Genomic DNA, 20932 nt, shown 5'->3' on the forward strand with positions numbered 1-20932 from the left:
TTTTAGGTAAGGCTTGACAGAAGAGAGGATATTTGTTCAGAGAGGGACAGTAGGTGATCCAATGTTCCTGCTTGTAGACCACAGAAAGTACAATCCGGGGAGTCAAGCACGTGAATTATAAAAAATGAGAAGGAATGGAACAATGTCCAATCCTCATTCGAATAAGTGAGGAAATTTCGTGTTTGAAAAAATAGGGGAAGTTTTTGAAACCTCTGTTTAGTATTGAGGCATAACAGGCTCCCTTCGATTGACCAGAATGTGCTAATACAATTAAAAATGTCATATAGGGAATGTGGTTTACGAGGGTAACATGAGGATGCTCCTTGTTTTTCCAAAAAATCCGCAATATCTTTATCCACGATGCCAACATGTCCTGGAATCCAAATCAGAATTACGGTTTTTCCAGAGCTTTGAATGGGGGCTATCAGTACTCGAATAAGGCGTAAAAAGTTATCATCAGGATAAGGAGCAAATTTATGTTCAAACTACACATTTTATAATTCATTATCCAAATAGACATTTCTTCACATTTTCTTGGCAGATTGGCTTTCTGCACAGTGCCTAGTTAAGTTTTAATTAACCAATAAAAATGTAACAACCATTATTTGCCTTCATTAAATAGGGTTCCACCGACATTTATCTACAGTTATTTCTAACTGTAATAGGTATTATACACTACACACTACCGGCGTATTAGGAAAACATAAAGCAAGGTAGTACCTACCTAGTAGGTACTTCACGATAAGTGGACTTTTCTAGTAATTTCTCCATATGAATATTTTACGTAATTCGACACCATTCGTAGGTAGGTTTTCTCCGGCGGAAGTGCCACCATCTTCCGCATTGCAACATTAACATTATCGCAGGCGACGTTATGCATTCGCGAATAATAAGAAATGCATTGCTTTAGTCAAATAAGTACCTACTTGGTTTTACCGATGTACAATGAACCTCTGTAATGGTATGTTATTATGTAAAACCATATTAAGCTTGGTAAGTGTTATCAACTTTTATCGAGGTAAAAGTTGCATATTTTGTGGAAGATTGCATGTCAATGATTATAAAAAAACAATGCTAAAATTGCAACTTTGTATGTATAGAATTACCTTTTTGCTAAACGGCCCACGCACTAGGTAGGTACAATTTTTTTTAAAGTTCTCTTCAATTATACGATTCAATCGTGATTTTAATAAAAAATCCATATAAATTTTCGATTTTTATCAAACGACAGGTAATGAATGAAAGCAAATCTTGGAAGCGGATACTAACCCACTTCCCGATATCCGATCCAGCTAAAACTCGACAGATAGACTCGTTGTCAATGACAATGCATTCAATTAACTTTTGGTGTCAATCACGTACACACACGCGGGCATATATACGCATTTCTCTGATTCGGAAGGAAATTACATCAGTTAATGTACGAAATAAATGTAAGTCCTATACGATCGGAATCTGGCAAGGTCGGTAATGCGATTGACTCCGGAACATGGGAAGGAAGGTTCAATCCTTAGCCGAACCAAAATAAATAAATTTATGAGACATTTTAAAAGAGATGTAGGTACTATAGGTAAAAAAAATGTGTGTAACGGAGTGATTTTTTTCTCGATTATTTTGCTTGACCACTGGGCACTATCTATCTATATCTGGCACTAAACTTGTCACTTATATTTCATACATAGACGACAGATGATGTAACGTATTATAAATAGTTGAGCATGATATTGTGGTAGCGTGTCACTTTTCAAGTAACCTTTTAATTGTATGCACCTTAAGAGGAAGCTACAAGTCAAAAATGTGTATATTCTTGGTATACCTTATATTGTAGGTAATAGGCATTAAAATCGCGTGACAAACGGAATCTAGAAACGTTCGATTTCAAGCACAAAATTATTTTTTATTTATTTTGTGAATAATTTTGTAAGAAAGCAAAAAAGTTAATCAAGTGAAACTGTCACAATTAATCTTAGCTATTATACTGTTTTTTTTAAAGTTGTTTCCTTTATGCGTTCATACATTTCTATTGAAAAAAAAAATATATTGAGTAATTTATTTTTTTATGTGTATTCTACTCAAGCGTACAATAGGAAAACCTTCAATTTATATAAAGAATATTTTTGGTATTCACAATGTACACCATTTCGTTATAAAGATTAATCAAAATAGTTATTTGGCATTAAGCTTCGCCTTAATAATAATTAATTCATAGCATAAAATAAAAATAAAACCTTCACGTAACACACAAAACCAATATAAACACACATCACTCACAAACACACAAAATTATTTTCATTGTATTATTTTTTAATTTTAAATGTATTATCAATTATTATGTATTTCGTATTTTTTATTTTAAATGTATTATTTTCTTTTTAAATGTATTATTTTCTCTTTAAATGTAATATGTAAATTATATTTTCATATTATAAAATGAAGGCCTCAGCACGGGCAAGCCACCCAGTGAGGCCTACATTACTGGAAAACATAAATTGTAAAAAATAATGTACCAAATAAAAAAAATAAAAAATAAAATGATAAATGCATTATGTATAACACGCAGTTCTATGTAAAATTCATGTATGCTCTATGAATATTAGGTACTGCGATTGTTGGAGGCGTGACGTCACACTCTCTATTTTTGCACGTCCCACGCCGATCTGGAGATTCTGGACAGCACAGATCGGCGCAGCGATGGAAGCGTGAGTTTGCGTTGCGTATGACGTAGACTAAGTCGACCCAGTGTGTTTCTACCTTTTCCCCCCAAACTCCCCTTCTGGCGGCCCTGGATAAATAATACTTATTATTCTACGGTCAAAACAATCAGCTTGCTATAAATAGAGTTGTGAAGTAATATGTGGGTACTATTGTATTTAAATTAAATTTTCGCAATGTCTGCTATCAAATTCAATATCTTCCGTCGTTTGTTGAAGCAACAGAAGCGTAATAAATAATACCAATGAGATGTGAATATATATTTTTAATAATAATAGCTATTCTGCATCCATTGTTTACAGCTCTAACATAGTGATCAGAACACGTTAACCCGATTCCTCGTTGTTATATGGTATATAAATAAGATTTACTATACAAACATAATATTGATTATACAACCTCTGGATTAAAATATATCCTTCATACTTTGTAACTTTCGGAAATATGACAGATTCAGTTTTATTGTGGATATTATGAATTATTGACAAATAAGCTCCAATTTTGAAAATGTCAATTTAAGTAATTTTCTGTTGAAAATATTATTTCATAGGTAGGTACTGTATCGTTTTTATAAATTCTTCACACAAATTAAAATTACTCTAAAAACAATGCAAATGTGAGTTCATTGAACCAGATTTCACACAGGGCTGACGCACAACACATTCAGAATTGATCGCATTGATAAGCTTTCAGATTTCACTACGTAATACTAAAAGTCGGGCTTTATTTCAGTGCAGAGATTTTGGGACTAACTACCATATTATGTATTACTACCCAGAATACTTATGGAGAGAAATAATTATACCGAGTCAGTGGACATCTTCAGTTTATCACATAACAAATACATCAGATTGTTACTGAGGTAATTTTTACTATTCATATGTAAAAGCCCCTAAAAAGGGCGTTAATAAATATATAAATATTTCGAAATTAATATGTTTGATTATAAAACGATAACTATTACTGGAGAGATCTATAGATGTCTTGATTTTCTTCAGTGAATGGTAATTACAGCAATACTAGACCACACGTATTTGCATTATCGAATCGATATGTATCAGACCCTTATATGAAACAGCAGGTTACAAGTCACGAACAAACCATCTTCACTGATTAAAACTCCCTAAACACCTGAGTCTAAGTATTCATGTTGGGAAATTGTGTCTACCATCCGATACGGAATGTAGGCCAGACGACTGAAAACATTATTTGTTCAGGATTAAAGAGATATTTCGCAAATGGGTGAATCTGTTCTTTCAGATCTCCCACATACATACATACTCATTAAATTCACCGTTACGTGAACACTGAATACTTATCTTATGCGATCGTGAACACGAAAACTTTTAGAAAAAGCTTCAGTGACGGACTTGAACAACAGATAACTTTTATATATTTTCTATTTATTTCGAAAGAAAATGCCTTGGTTCGTTGAAAGCTATAAGGAAAGATATGAAGCCTATAAAAATGTTAAAGATTTATAATAAATGTCAAATATAATAAGTACAAGACATCTAATTATAAGCACTATCAAAATGGCGAAGCATGAATGCAAATGGTATGCATTATTTATACGAAATATGTACATTGCCCAAATATGAACTAATTAAAACTAAACTACTTAACTCTTGTTCGAACTGCCAACGTGTCGATTTATAACGTAATCTTCTGTAGTGGCAAGCTTCCGGACATAAATTTCTTGGATCTCTTGTTTTAAGTTAATATTGTCTCTTGTTTTTCGTTTTTAGAACTGCCAACGTGTCGATTTATAATGTCATCTTCTGTAGTGGCAAGCTTACGGACATACATTTCTTGGATCTCTTGTTTTAAGTTGATATTGTCTCTTGTTTTTCGTTGTTCGAACTGCCAACGTGTCGATTTATAACTTCATCTTCTGTGGTGGCAAGATTCCGGACATAAATTTCTTGGATATCTGGTTTTAAGTTAATATTATCTCTTGTTTTTCGTTGTTCGACCTGCCAAAGTGTCGATTTATAACGTCATCTTCTATAGTGGCAAAATTCCGGATGTAAATTTCTTGGATCTCTTGTTTTAAGTTAATATTGTCTCTTGTTTTTCGTTGATGTTTTACCTACTTATTTTATTTTGTTTACGTTTTGTTATACACCTTTATTTAACTGTTATTTGAATCTTTTTAAATGTTTCGTTTTTTGTCTGTTATGTAGGTATATTAATTAAAATAAACTACGTTCCTCAAAAAATTTCAAATTTTCCAATAAGTTCTGAAAAAAACCAATAAAGATAGGATGAAATAAGTATTAATTTTTAAGGCTCAAATTTGAACTAGAGACAAAAATAAAAATTTAATATGAACTAACAGCCAAAAAGGCTTAAATATGCATTATGCATATGATAATCAGATGTCTAATAAGAAGAAACTTTTTGTGATAACGTAAGTGATATTATTTCACAGATATTATTGCTCTATCAAATTTAGCAAAGTGTTATTATTTTATACTAACAATTAGCCACTTAGCGCAAACATTAAAAACCTCCCAGATGAATCTAATTTTACGGTTGTAACTTGTAGCGATATAATACGGTTTTACTTAAATGGAAATGGTGATGTTATCCATCCGTGACTTTGCAAGCATGTTACCAGTTGCTATTATAGTCGGTAAATTGTTGTTTTTATTGCAAATGGAGCCTACTTCAGGCTGTGGGTCTTCGTCTTTCCGGTCAGCGGTTTCCGTTCTGCCTTCTTAGCGGTGTTAGTCCACCTTCCGGAGTAGGTACACAACTATACAGGTGAACGGTATCATCTCAGTGTTACGGTAACATTTTAAATCTGCAATCTGCTTATACAATACATACAAACGAATGAACAAGATGATATTGCACGCTCAATTAAGAATTCATTGACCTGGTAACTGAAACAAATATATGAGATATCGACTGCGTGTCCTATAAGCGAATATCGCGAATTTGTGATCTTTGAGATTTCAGAGTTAACAATGAGATCAGATTATGCGCGTTAAAATAAGAATTTATGTGACCGTATCCAATATGGTATTTTGGAGATGCGACCATAAGCGACTATCGCAAATATATGATGAACGAGGTATTATTTTCACGCACGGTAATCCCTTGTTTGACTTTTGAGACAATACACCGTATTGAGCTTCATTTCGGTCAGTTTTATAGTGTCTATCATTAGGGCAGACTGATGCATAAGTCACAAATGGTTGACACTGGAAGCTGGAAGGCTGTTCTGAACGTTGGTTCAATAAGGAGTAGGTAAGGTATGGTAATGCAACAGGGCTTGTAAAAGGAATGTTGAATACATGTGAAATTGAACTTGCTGTGAAAAAGGAGAATACTTCTATCGCTTTACAACTGATTCAGGGGAAGATTGATAACATTCAGTTCTGGGCTGCAGCTTGCATGATGGACATAGCCCTGATTATAGCCAACCTCCGATAGAAGAATACACCAGGAGTAGAAGAATTCCATAGTCCACGAAGAACTTTTTGAATCCATGTTGTTGTAAAAGTGGTGTACCAAGGCGGTATACCCTATTACAAGGAATCTTCCCGCATTGAATCCATTCTTGTTAACAGTATTATTCTGTGTAGTTGATTCAGTAGGATGTAGAATAAGAGTTTTTGTATCCACCTAGGTACGTCCTGTGTTTCTTTTGCCATTGCATGCAGCAAATAGACAAACCCTATATTTTACTGTTGGCAGGTAGATACTTCATACTGTCTGCGGTTGTGGTTAGCATTTTCAACTTCAAGTGAAACTGCAACTAACAATAATGCCAACATCCTCTATTTCTTTGTCTGTGTAGTGATAATGAAAACCTCCCATTTCCTGTAGGAAAATAGAAACAATAAAAACAAACTAATAGATAGTTTAAAATGAAACACACCTCTATCCTGGCAAGCACTTCTTGCTTCATACACATCCATACTTCTTGCACTAAATACTAACCTTCAACTATAATACTTTTATTATTTAGTGAGGTCCTGATTTACGAGACTTTATTATTTTACAGTCTCCCATCTCAAAAACCAGAAATCCAGCCACATTAAGCCCAGTCAGTGACACAAGGTACCCACTATGCATTATGTTGCCTTAAAACCTAAACTCTACAGACAACCGGTTAAATAAGTGGATATGGACCTGCCCAAAGGTGTCCATATTAAATTTGTATTGTTATCAGAATATCTACAAAAATAACAAGTCATTCTCCTAACACAGGGGTTCCTAAACATTGTGGTTCAACTCGACTAACAATCATCCTCTGCAAATTTTCTAGTTTTTACAAAAAATATTCTAGTTGGTATTGCAATTGAATCTATATGCTCGATGCAAAACTAAAAAAATAAATATATTGTTGCATTTTAAATCTTCCTGTCTTAAACATTGTCGGTAGCTCGATCCTTTGAAGTTTCCGTTGAAAACAACAATTATTAGACAATATCGTGATTAATTTTTGGGATATTATGTCATGTTGCGCACCTTTAATATTAATAATAATTTTTATTATTTTATTTATTTTTCGGAATAACTTTATTGAGTTAAACCTCAAATTGTAATATATAAATATTGAAGACAATATTTGCGATTTCTAAACGAAAATCTGAAACAGCAAAATCAGAAAAGGATACGGTCACATTTTGTTTAGAAATCTGTTTCAGTTTCAGTGCCGGCAACCCGGGCGTTTATTTAATTTCATGGTTGTTTACATTGTTTTCTTTTCTTTTACCCGCCTCACTAGACAAAGTCTGTTTCGATTCGGGTAAATCACATATTATATTTGTTCCAAAAGAAATGTATGTATTTAAAAAAAAAAATATATATATATGTATGTAAAAAGACAAAAAGATACAATTATGTGGTGGTATATTAAATATTTACATACATACTTTTTTTATTTTTTTTATTTTTTTTTATTTTTATTAGTTACATTCCATGAGAAGATTGCCTATGTAACATAGATAAAAGTAAATTAAATTTTGTGACAATTGAATATAGATATAGCGGTTACATGATAATTAGTATTGCAAAATTGCGGTTTCTCGCATTTGTTTTATTTGAATATTATATAATTTCGTGAGAAATTTATATAATTTCGTGAGAAATTTATATAATTTCGTGAGAAATTGTTTGAAATGTTATTTATTTAGAATATTTTGAATATCTGTTCTTTCCTTTTCATTCAGCCATAATACAAATCTTTTGAACAGCCAATTCAAATTATTTGGGGTGACGTAAGTTTTTGTTTGTGTTAGGAAGGTATTGAAAATGTGTGGTGCTAGGTAAGATTCGTGTTTTTTTGCAAAAGTTGATTTGATATGGGGAACTTGAAAGTGCTTATTAATTTTTGCTCTTGTGTTTTGTGAGTGAGGTATGTGGAGATGTGAGGTTTTGATACAGTTTTTGTAAATGATCTTCCTTATGAATAGTTTATTTACGTCTAGTAATTTGTTTTTGATCATTAGCTGTTCCGTCGGATGTTGGTAAGGTTTTTTAAACATAATTCTAATTATTGTTTTGTGATTTATTTTAAGAGAATTGAGGTTGCTGCTCCTCCCCAAACTGATATTCCATACGTTAAAATACTTTGACAGAGTGCGAAATATATATTTTTTAGTTGATTTAATGACATGATGTTTCGTATTGTTTTGAAGATGTATGATAATTTTCGTATTTTTTTTGATAATATATTAATATGGAGATCCCATTTTAGTTTATGGTCAACAGTTAAACCTAGATATTTAATATTGTCTGCATGAACAATTTTGTCACAAGTACAGCATGTGTTATTTGACGAAATATTGGTGCAGGGGTTAAGATGTAGTTGTGGTTGGCTATGTGGTTGACCAGCCTTTGTTTTGCTAAAAGTTAGATATTTTGTTTTTGAAATGTTCAGTGTTAGTAGATTATTTTGTAGCCATTTATTTACTACAGTCATCCCTGTTTCTGTGTTTTTGAATACCTTTTCCCATGATTGTGCCTTGAACAAAATTGCAGTGTCGTCTGCATAACTGATTACTTTGTACTCAATTTTTCCTAGGTTTATCTCAGTTAGACTATTTATATATATGAGGAATAGTATGGGACCCAAAACGCTGCCTTGCGGTACTCCATACCTGAGATCTGCTTTGTCACTGCTGTATTTATTTATTTTTACTATTTGCTGCCTCTTTTCAATGTAGCTGACAAACCATTTTAGCGGTTGACCAGTTATACCGATATTTTTGAGTTTTTGTTGTAGTAAGTTATGCGAAATGGTGTCGAAAGCTTTTGCTAGGTCTAAGAACACCCCAATCACCTTTGATCCGCCATCTATGCTTTTCACTATGTAGTTGGTTAATTCTGATAAAGCATCTTCTGTACCCATTTTGGCACGAAATCCAAATTGACGGCTTGAGAGCAGGTTGTGTTTTTCAAGGTACGCAAGTAATCTTTTTTTCATAGCTTTTTCTAGAAGTTTAGATAGTGAGTTTAGCAAAGTGATTGGTCTGTAATTTAATATCAGAGTTTTGTCTCCCGATTTATGTATTGGAGTAATACATCCTATTTTTAAGTGATCAGGGACAATTCCGAGCCTACAACTTTGGTTGAAAATGTGTTGAAGCGGTATAAGTATGTATTCTCGTAGATTTATCAGTATTTGATTGGAAATGTTATCCGGTCCCATCGCGCAATTTGGTTTGAGAGATTTAATAAGATCCGAGATTTCCTTTGTATTTACTTGATAAGCATTAAACGAGTGATTTGGTCGTATGGAAGAGCAAAGTTTGGATAAAGAGTCTTCTGATGTACAGTTTTTTTTAAGATTTTTTTCCGCTAAGGTAGAGCCAACTTTTGAGAATTGTGTGTTAATAAAATTAGCTATTTTATTAGGTTCATTGTTTGTTAAGACTTTGTCTCCGTTTATTAATAGTTCTTTGATATGTGAATCTTTCTTCAGAGTGGAATAAGTAATATTTCTTACAATTTCCCAAATTTTTTTAGGATCATTTTTGGCGATTTTTATTTCTTTTTTGTAATATTTGTATTTGGCTTGTTTAATTAACTTATTACACAGGTTTCTATACAGTAAGTAATCATTCTTTAGTTTGTTATCATTCGGGTTTTTGTGGACTCGCATATGCATTGCATCTCTTTTATGAATACTGTTGACTATTCCTTTCGTGATCCATGGTGTTATTTTTTTTTCTTTATGTGTGTAGTTCTTTGTGGATTTTTTGTGGTGTGTTTGGTTATGTAGGTTTCAACCGTATTTATAAATGTGTTCAGCGCTGTGTTTAGGTCTATTTCATTTAGTACGTTAGTCCAAAGTTCATCGTGAATATCCGATTTTAGGGACTTAAAGTTTATTTTGTCTTGCATGTTGTCATTTTTGTTTTTACTTTGTTCTTTGTTAATATGTATGTTTAATGTAGTTGTAAAATGGTCAGTGACAGTTGAGCGAATAATGGATGAAAAAGTTTTTCTTCTAGTTTTAACGAATATATGATCGATGCAGGATTTGGAGTGTGATGTAGTTCTTGTTGGCGAGTTTATTGTAGATTTAAGTCCGTAGTGAGTAAAAAGATTTAAGAATTCCGTAGTTTTTGGTAGGCAGTTTAGTATGTTAATATTCATGTCACCAGCAATAATTATTTGTTGAGTTTTTTTATGTTCTTCAAGAAGTTTATTTAAGGAATTTAAGAATGGGGAGAGATTGTTGTAGCAAGGTGGTCTGTATATAGCAAATATAGAAAGACATGGGCCAAGGGATATTTGAATGCAGTTTGCTTCAGTTATGTTAATTTCTGATATGGAAGATTTTATTGAATCTTTGACAAATATTACTATACCATCATTTTGATTTATGTGTCTTATGGTCTGGAATGTGGTATAGTCATTTAAGTTTAAGTTGGTGTAAGAATCACCTAACCAGCATTCACTTAGGATAATGATATCGAAACTTATATCTATTTAATTTATTAGGACACAGAAACTATCAAAGTTCTTTTGAATACTTCTTATGTTTTGACATATTATGCTTAAACTGTGTTTTCCTGAGACAAGGAGTTTGTATTCTTTTGCTTGGTTAAAAGTGTATTCTGTATTATTTATTGTTTCTAAGTCAAAATTCAGTGCAGAAACCATTTGTTACAAGGATAAAAATAGAAATTTGGATGGAAAGCCAAACATGATAATCTACATAAGATTTGGGAATGTTTATGGTTATTATTAAGTACGAAGTAATATAAGGATACAGTTTGGCGCCTACTTCAGGAAAAATTTCTTCCGCTGTTGTACTTATGTCATCAATTTGTTGGTTTTCCTCTAGTTGTTCTTCAATGAGGTTGGTGGTATTTTCTGAGTTAGATTGAATTGCTCGCGAGTCGGTTGATCGATGGCGAATATATACTCGCCTTGTTGTACTCCATAAGTAGGTGAAAAGGTAGTTTCTTGCAAATAGTTTGTAGAGATATAGTTTTCTTGTTGTGTGAGTGGCTAGATGTTCATTTATGTGTATAGGTCCACGCCGTCTTGCGAATCCTGTTTTGTTAATGTTCAGTCTCACTTCATTTTTCTCTGTTTTTTTTATTGCAATTTTTATCTGTTTCCAAAAACTTATCTCGACCATTTGGATTTTTAAATTTGATTATAATCAGTTTTGGAGTTGCATTTCTCAGAGATGCAAATTTTTTTGGTATATCAGGTGTTGGTATATTACGGTTAATTACCGTTGAAAAATTGGTTTTTATCTTTGTAGAAGCCATAATAAACATATTGAGTAAATAGTGTAATAAGTTGTTTTTTTTCTTCTTTTTAAATCATCTTAGTAGGTAAATCGTTTAGGTGTCTTATTTCAACCACCTTTGAGTCATTTGTTTTTCTTACCAAAATTTTTCCCGATTTCACCCATACGAACTTATATTCTTTTTCTTGTGCCCCTTTTCTTGCATTCCAGTTTAGATTTTTATAATAAGGCGTTAGTGCTGCATTTAGGTAAACGTATTGGGCTCCTTCCCCGTTGAATTTTTTTATCGGATCACTATATTTAGCAGCTAACATGGTGCGTGCTTTTGTGATGTCTGCGAAATTAATCGTGATTTTTTTTTGATCATTTGATTTGTTGGTTGTAATTTTGTAGGTATCCTCTGGTGCCATTATGACGCCCGTGTTACCTAATCAAGAACGCTCCCGACCCGAAGATAACACCGAGCACACCCAGCATCCGGCTATACATCTTATCTAGCGGTGTCTACACTTGGTGATCCACCAAATAACATTATCATCATCGACGATGGACCCGGACGTGGGAGCGCGTGACCGCCCGCACAATGCCCTATCAACGAGAGCACCGATAAATAGGACTGCAACACCTCACAGGGTGTCAATCTTCAACCTTCGGTTAACAAGACTACTTGTCAATATTGTTGTTAGATTCTCCATTTGAAATTACGTTTAACTCGCTTGTAATTGTGTGTTTTATAAATAAATATTGTTACTTCACCGTCTCATCATTTTATTTAATTAAAATAAAATAAAGGAAAACCAAGAAAGTTAACTGGCGCCCAACTAGGAGGCTTCGAGAACAATCCCAAGCGTTCCAGATACCTGGATCTGGCTAAGAAGTTCTGGCTGATATCGTTTCAACCCGTCGCAGAAGTCCCGAACCCACAAATCGTTAACCTCATTGAAGACACTATGAAGAAAACGCTGATAATTTACATGTGAGTACGTTTTTTCAAATTTTTCGTCTATCCCATAATCCGATAGATCCTTACCCTTCTTTATCCACAAAGACAGAGTGTATTTTTTCTTTCTCATCCAAGAGCAAGTTATATTTGTAGTACTAAGTAGTCCTATATATTTTTATATAATTTTTCAATCTAAAATTAAAAATGGCACTATCAAACGAGAGATCCGCGTCATGCACAGACTCCATTTTCGAGTACCACGGGTCTCCAGATGAGCTTTATTTCTTCATCAAGTCAGCTAGAGGCTTTTTATCTAGAAATGGCAATACACCTAATAATGTGGAAAAAATTATTTCTAAATTAAAAGGTAAAGCCCTACAAGTAATTCTAATGCACGACCACGATTTCACAATAGAAAAGATATTTGAAATTTTACAAAAAGAATGTGGCGATAATAAAACATTTTCGTTATTGCAGACGGAACTAATTAATTTACAAAGAGGAAACCGAGATTTCTCAACTGTTATACATGAGGTCAACAAGATACTGTTCGCGATAAAAATAAAGATAACCGAGTCAGTCGGTGTAACAAACGCACCAGTAATATTTGCCGCTTATCAAGATACAGCTCGTAATACTATAGTGAATATGTTACCAACGCACATTAAGTGTGCAAATTTAAATAAAGATTATGAAACTTTGTGTCACGAAATTCGAACCTTAGACGCATACGGTGAACTTACTAAGAAAACATCGACGCAACGTCCCTTTGCCACGGAATCGTTTAAAGACCATCATTTCGCGTCCGGAAGGCAACGTTCGGCCGTGAATAATAGAGAGCCATGGGGAAACCGCGTTTGGCAAAATAATAGTAATTTTGATAAAGACGTTGGACAAACTGCACTCGAACAAAATAATTCCTACACACCGCGTCGGTCCCACTTTGGTAATAAAAGTGATAATCTTGCTCCGCGCCGATATAGTAATAGCCAACCGACATTTTTACCGCGCAATAATAATTACAATAGAAATGAGGATGTTAGCATGCGTACTGCACCTCAGCGTCGCCCTGATAGAGGGCCCATCATCAATTTAGGAAACGATCGAATGGCTCAGGAATTGTTCCATAATGAACACCCTGAGGATTTTCAAGAGGGAGAAATAGAAGCTCCAACTCCATAATCCATTTGCACAATTTAACTTGTGGTCTACCTTTTATTAAAGCACCCCTGGGAATTAAAATATTAATAGATACGGGCAGTACGAAATCATTCATGACTAAGGAATTATATAATAAACTATTCTTTGAGTGTAAATACATAAATGAATCTTTTGCGGTACAAACAGCGCATCAAAAGACTTGCCACAAAGGAACCGTCATTACCCCGTTTTGGAAGAAAGTTTTTGGTGAAAACGACAATGAAATGCGCTTTCACGTTTTTAATTTTTCAAATAATTATAATGTTTTACTAGGCATAGATATGTTAAGTTTAATGGGGGCCACGTTAGTATTAAGAGATAAAGTGCTGCGTACGCCAAATAAAATTGTAAAGCTCTTTCATACGGGAGAAGCGAACGATTTAGATAATATTCTAAACAATAATCAGGATTTATTTTCGAAAGAATTGTCAGGGAACTGTGCCCCTGTGGCGGAACATAAGATAACGCTATTAACGGAAGCGCCGGTATACCAAAGGGGTTATCGCCTACCGCACTATCAGCGTGATAAAATAGACCCGCAACTCCAAGAATACGATTTTTCTATAAAACATAAAAGGGGTAATACTAATCATGTAGCGGATGCGCTTTCGCGAGTCAAGATTAATATGAACGAAACAACCACCAGTTCGATGATGGGAGAAGTTGTCTCATACTCCCGAAGTGTAGTTAGCACTTTGCACAGCAATACGGACGATAACGAATCCGGCATTCCAATTAGACACGAACATCCTCCTCCTAGAATGAATAGGATATTTGTCAAGACCGCAGCAACAGCCTCACGAAAACTACAAAGTAAAGAAAACGGAACTGACCATGTATGGTGCATTCCCGCAAATGATGCAACTAATGTATTCATCCATTTTATAGAGCAATGTTGTGATAAAAATAAATATGCTATAATTATAGAAGACGATTTAATGTACGAACGGTTAAGCGAAAGTTATAGAAAAAATGTTGATAAGAACTCTTTAAAATTAATTCGTTACACTGATATAAAAATTGAACCTACCGATAAAGAAGAAGAAGATGAAATAATATATTCGACACATGTAGAAAACCAACGACACGTTGGATTAGAAGCCCTAATGACGAAAATAAAAAGGAAATATTACTTTTCACAAATGCGCCACAAAATTGTGAAATACCTCAAGACATGCATAGCATGTCAACAAACTAAATATAATAGGCACCCGGTATTGGCGCCATTAGAATCCACCATCACTCCACATACTCCAATGGAGATTTGGCAGATAGACACATTTCATTTTAATAGGAGACGTTATTTAACCATCATAGATCGTTTCTCTAAGTGGTCACACTGCGCACCACTTGATAACAATAGCAGCATAGCTGTAAGCGATATATTAATAAACATATTCTCTATTGTAGGAGTACCTAAGGAAATCCACCTAGACCATGAGACCATATTAAATTCGGTAACAATTCGCGAACTACTAGCCCTTTATAAAATAAATGTACACCTAACCACGGTGGACCACGCTCAATCGAAAGGAGATATAGAACGGTTCCACTCAACTTTCATCGAAATATTACGCATAAACAGACAAGTGTTAGATAAATCTACCCCTACGGTTCAAATCGCTCTAGGTATAATAGCGTATAATAATACTATTCACAGTGTGACTCAACATACGCCGAATGAAATCCATTTCTGTCAGGGAAACAGAACCCTCGCCGAAGACGGGGTTATCACCCAAGATTACGTCGCGCAACACGCTAGAGAATGTAAAACCTTACATCAAATAATTTACAAAAGTCAAAATGTCATAAAGAATAAAACTTTAGCTCGTGTAAATAAGAATCGTAAGCAACAACAGATAAATATTGGAGATAAAATTTTGATTCAAACCCATGACCGCGGTAAACATATCAATAAATTTCGTGGGCCGTATCTGGCCACCGCATTGCTACCCCATAATGTTTTGAAGTATGCCTCAGATAAAGGAATCGGAACAATTCATAAAGATAGTGTGAAACTGTTTCAGGCTAATCACGCTGACGCGATCCCTACGGATTCGACAAATAACAGACGATGAACACTTCATTATCTCACCGCTCGGGACCGCAAGAGTGGCAGAGGGTCAATGGAACGTCATCCACACATTAGATGTAAACCCATTAATAGTTCAAATGGCACAATTGGAATTTAATTTTAAGAAACTTTTGAAACAACATGATTTTAGCTTACCTAGCATAGGTATAGAAATAATAGAATTTCTAATAGAAAATAATAACGGTTTATTACGTAATCTGATAAGTAAGCGAACTAAGCGAGGACTCATTAACGGTCTGGGGTCTATCATTAAGTACCTTACTGGTAATCTAGACGATAACGATTTAAATGAATTGAAAGATAAAATTAACATTAATAACCACAGGGTATCTCTGACCTCTCGCACAATGGAGGACTATTAAACGAAACTTAAAAATCTTTCCGATAACCAAATTGTTTTATGGTCACAAATAAGCCGCGACCATTACGAAGATATGAATGAATTATTGCTGATACACTTCATATATCAGGCAGAAACGATAACGGAACTGTTGGACCGCTTAACAGAAGCCGTGTTATTTGCTTCACATAATATGTACCATTATAGCATGTTAAAACCTGAGCTTTTTTTAGACGCTATTAAAAACGTAAATAAGCGACAGGTGCCATCAGAAGATTTTAATTTGCTTCAGCACTTGCTACAAGTAAGATTAGTACGATCAGAAAGAAAATTGCACTTCGTTATAACGTTAACTTTGGTAGAAGAGTTATTTTATAGTTATTATGATATTTTACCCATTATTTCCAAATCTTCCGATAATAATTGCCTTATACCCGCATCCCTTCCAAGACGAATTTTGAAGAATGGAAAAGATGTATTTTTAGCCGACAGATGTCAGGAGATGACCGACACTACGAGTATATGCAACAAACAGATTATAACATTAGACGACTGCACCAAAGGATTAGCGGATTCGCAAGACGAAAAAAACTGCACACTAAGAAAAATTTACTGTCCCAATGAGCACACCCGCCCCATTGCACAAAACATGATGTACGCTTTCAGGAACATCCCATCAACTATTTATATAAACTGCCATGAACACCAACGAGAGACTACTATCTTCAAATCTGTATTAATCAGCAGCCCAGATTGCAACATACAAGGGAAAACCCTAGCTATAGGACAAACGGTAAACCAGGAAGATATTGCGGTTACCTACTCCAAGGAAAAACTACAAGTGTCGAAACTTCCACAGATCCAAATTCAAGATCTTTCAAACACGAAAGGACACGAACTAACTATCCCTATCACAAACCCAATTGAAAGGAGTCTACATATATCATTAACCAGTGGCTGCATTATCGCCGTAGTTACATTACTCATATGGAAAATCTTCAAACTCTACTTCCAGAAGAAGAGGAGTTTGAATTTAAGGGGGGGTGTGTTACCTAATCAAGAACGCTCCCGACCCGAAGATAACACCGAGCACACCCAGCATCCGGCTATACATCTTATCTAGCGGTGTCTACACTTGGTGATCCACCAAATAACATTATCATCATCGACGATGGACCCGGACGTGGGAGCGCGTGACCGCCCGCACAATGCCCTATCAACGAGAGCACCGATAAATAGGACTGCAACACCTCACAGGGTGTCAATCTTCAACCTTCGGTTAACAAGACTACTTGTCAATATTGTTGTTAGATTCTCCATTTGAAATTACGTTTAACTCGCTTGTAATTGTGTGTTTTATAAATAAATATTGTTACTTCACCGTCTCATCATTTTATTTAATTAAAATAAAATAAAGGAAAACCAAGAAAGTTAACTCCCGCGAGCTCCGCGATCCGCGTCACAGTATGGACTGGGGATAAGTTGTCTTGCAATTTTATACCGCTTATTTCTATACTGTTCAATAGGGCTGATTGTTCCAGATCTGCCAGGTGAACTTCTACTGCAGCCAGTCTTTTTTCTTTTTCGGCTAGTTCTTCCTTGAGTTTATTTACTTGATTTGGTGTATCCATGATTTTTGACAGTTTGTGTATTATGTCATCGTATTTTTCGTTAACGAAGTTAGTAAAGCTTTTTATTTCTTGCAGCTCTGATGCAATTTTGCTGAGCATAACTTCCTTCATTTCTTCAAATTTGGAATTGATAAATTCCAAGATAGAGTCGTTGTCAATGTTAATCATCGACTGATGAGCCTCCGACGGAGAGTCCATTGTGCCAGACGCGGTTATTAGTGGTGACGATGTTGTCAGTACTTTCTTCACGTTGGAAAACTTTCTGCGAGATTTGGACATTTTCTTGATGTTGTATTTATTTATTTAATTCGTTGGAAAATTTCTATTGTTTGTTCATAAATGCCCCTTATTAAAATAATTGAAATTTAAAATATATAATTTGGTTGTTTAGTCTATGACAAAAATGACACTTTTTTTTTCTTCTTTTTTTTCACAAATTCAAATCCATAAATTGTCTTTGGTTTACAATGACTTGTAGTTTGGCATATATTTATTTCAACAAAATGTGTAGTTATTTTACACTGCCACTACCGGATAAACTGTCACTTTGTTTTACGTAACACTGGTTTTTAGGTTTTTATTGGATTACTGTGTTGATTTGCTTAATTTTCACTTATTTTGGTATAAAGTTTGGAGATGTCTGAAACAGCTGTTGTTTGTTTACGGTTATCCATAGAATGTTTACGGTTATCCATAGTTCCCACGGGAAGATGCAGGGTAATTAATCATTTCAGTCTAGACGCCACATGTCGACAATATCGTGGGAATTGCAAATATGATCTCATATTTTGGATGCATTTATAAAGTGCATTTGCAAATTTCTTCATTATCGTTTCATTCGCCAAAACATCACCATGTCTGTGAACGCCGGTTTTGATACCCCAACCAGGAACGCTTTTTTGGCGCCGTACAGCCAAGACGGACGGCCAGTAGCCGTTGTTCGCCCCCTGTTGCCGCCCCGAAGGATTGAGTTCGAGTCTGACATCCGGACTCTTAATTCCCCGCCTCGCACGCCCGAACCGGAAGTGTTCGTTGAAGACATGCCGTCGCCGGGAGTCCCACGCCCTCTCCTCAGATACGAGTACTTTTACGATTACGATGAATACCGAGGTCTCCTAGACGACATCCAGGCCTTCCCGACTACATGTGTCAAATTTTTATATGACGTCACAGGTGCTGGTCACGTGTACTGCGGCCGCTGTCCCGTCCCGGAAGGAGTGGTGCCATGCGTTTGCAGGTCGGAGCAACACGGATACGTGTCACGTTTCATGTTCACCGAGTTGAGGTCCTCAAAATATTTTTATTTCGATTGCAATAAATCTGTATTTTGGTTTGTACCCATGAGAAATTGTGTCGATTGTCCAATTCACGAATACTATGATTAATAAATATTTTTGAAAATTTTGTTTTACTTTTTCTTCCTTAAAATTAAAAACTATATTTTTGAAAACTAGAACGAATTTTATAAAAAAAAAAAAAAAAAAATTCGCTCTTTTATCCGAATCTGCACTCGGATTTTTTAACCTACTAATCTCCTCCCACGACTCTGACGATTCCACGACCAGACTCCTCCCACTTTCTAAAAATAGTCCCGCAAACAAACACCGCCCTAAAATGGTCTACCGGTCCTGCCCGGTTGACTTGGTATAGTAGAGGGGCCCCCCAACCGAGCCGAACCTAACCTAACCTAACCTAATCGCTAATATTGTCTTCAATAATTATTTATTTTTTTAATCAATCGGCCATCCAACGGTCGGTTTGAGAATCTTAGCTACATGTAAGAACTTGGATCTAATACCCATGACAATAATTCAATAGATTACCTCTTGCCTCCAAGGAATTCCTAACCCATTAACAAGTTGTATGAATTGGTAGGTTATAAGAGCTTTTTATGTTATGTGATGACTTTGACTAAACTCCATCCCAAGTCCCAAGAACTCCGATCCATGGGGTTTGTACATTTCAAGGATGCGAAAAACCTACACTTATGGGCGATGTACACAATCCTTTTTTCATATCAATCCCTATATGACAACTATATATACAGGGTTTTAAGAGGTGTTATTTTGATATTCAAAGAAAATTGCCTTTGTTTTTAATATTATATTATTGAATGTTTATTTCATTATAAAGAGGAAGGTATGCCGTTAATAGCGAAAAATAACATCAGTCAAATGACCACCACGACCACGCCTACAGGACCATATCCTTTTCATGAATTTTTCCATAACCAAATCGCAAAGTGACTTCCTTATGTCCTCGATAGCCTCACGAATTCCATCTTTGAGGTCTTGAATTCTCTTTCACGTGGCCCCAAAGGAAGAAGTCGTAAGGTGTTAAATCACAAGATCTCGGTGGCCAATTGTGATCGCCTTTTCGAGAGATTATACGGTCCGAAAACTTTTCCCGTGAAAGATCAATGGTTTCGTTGCTTGTGTGGCACGTAGCGCCCTCTTGTTGAAAGTAAATGCTGTCCAGATCAATACCATCCAATTCCGGCAATAAAAAATCATTTTATGGCCGGAATTAAATACACATAACACCTCTTATTGGAAAACCCTATATATATATCAAAAATCTTTGGTTTTCAGGATCAGTATTTTTATATAAGATTTCATTCGGATAGTTGCCAATAGATAAGAAATAATAAGTTGGGACGGTACTATATCATCAATTGTCTTCTTGAACATAACCACAGATCACATGAAATCATCTGTCATTTGCTTTTGCCTTTGCCGTCAACAAATCATTAAAAATACCCGATACTTCGCATTTACAATCAGTAATAAACACGCATTGTAGTCTTTTATCAATATTTTAAATATAAAACGAAATAAATATTCAACATTTCTTCATAATATAGTTACGTAAAACAATGACAAACGACATATTATTTCCGCCATTTTGTAATCGGTACAAAAATAGAATATATTATTTTTTCATCGAGAATACATATGAAAAGATGACCCATAGTGGAAACTGGACGAAAAACAGCATCGTGTACATCGCCAATTAGGTAAAAAAGCGTGTTATAAATAATGCATATTTAATTAAATCATTCGATTATATGTTTATGTCTCTTGGTTTGGGCTTCCCACTAATGAAATAAACACTTTAGTGATTGATAAACTAACTTTGGCCCAAAGATTTCGGGCATCTTTAGCATTAGAAAACACCATTTAGGAACGCAGTTGGGACCATCTATTGCAGTTTGTGTTCAGGTCTAGAAGTGTATTATACATGTGCTAATTTAGTAGTTATATTAGCCTATATCAGTTAT

At 34.8% G+C, this 20932-nt stretch overlaps 1 protein-coding gene across 1 annotated transcript in view; it reads right to left on the reverse strand.

Moving 5' to 3' along the window:
• LOC149412168 (uncharacterized) overlaps positions 1-20932 on the reverse strand; it is a 133093-nt gene that overhangs the window by 7661 nt on the left and 104500 nt on the right. The gene's annotated exons all lie outside the window — the stretch shown is intronic.

This window comes from Hesperophylax consimilis, chromosome 24 (assembly GCF_061612785.1).
Source record: "Hesperophylax consimilis isolate HC1 chromosome 24, BYU_Hcon_1.0, whole genome shotgun sequence".
In the NCBI taxonomy this organism is placed as follows: domain Eukaryota; kingdom Metazoa; phylum Arthropoda; class Insecta; order Trichoptera; family Limnephilidae; genus Hesperophylax; species Hesperophylax consimilis.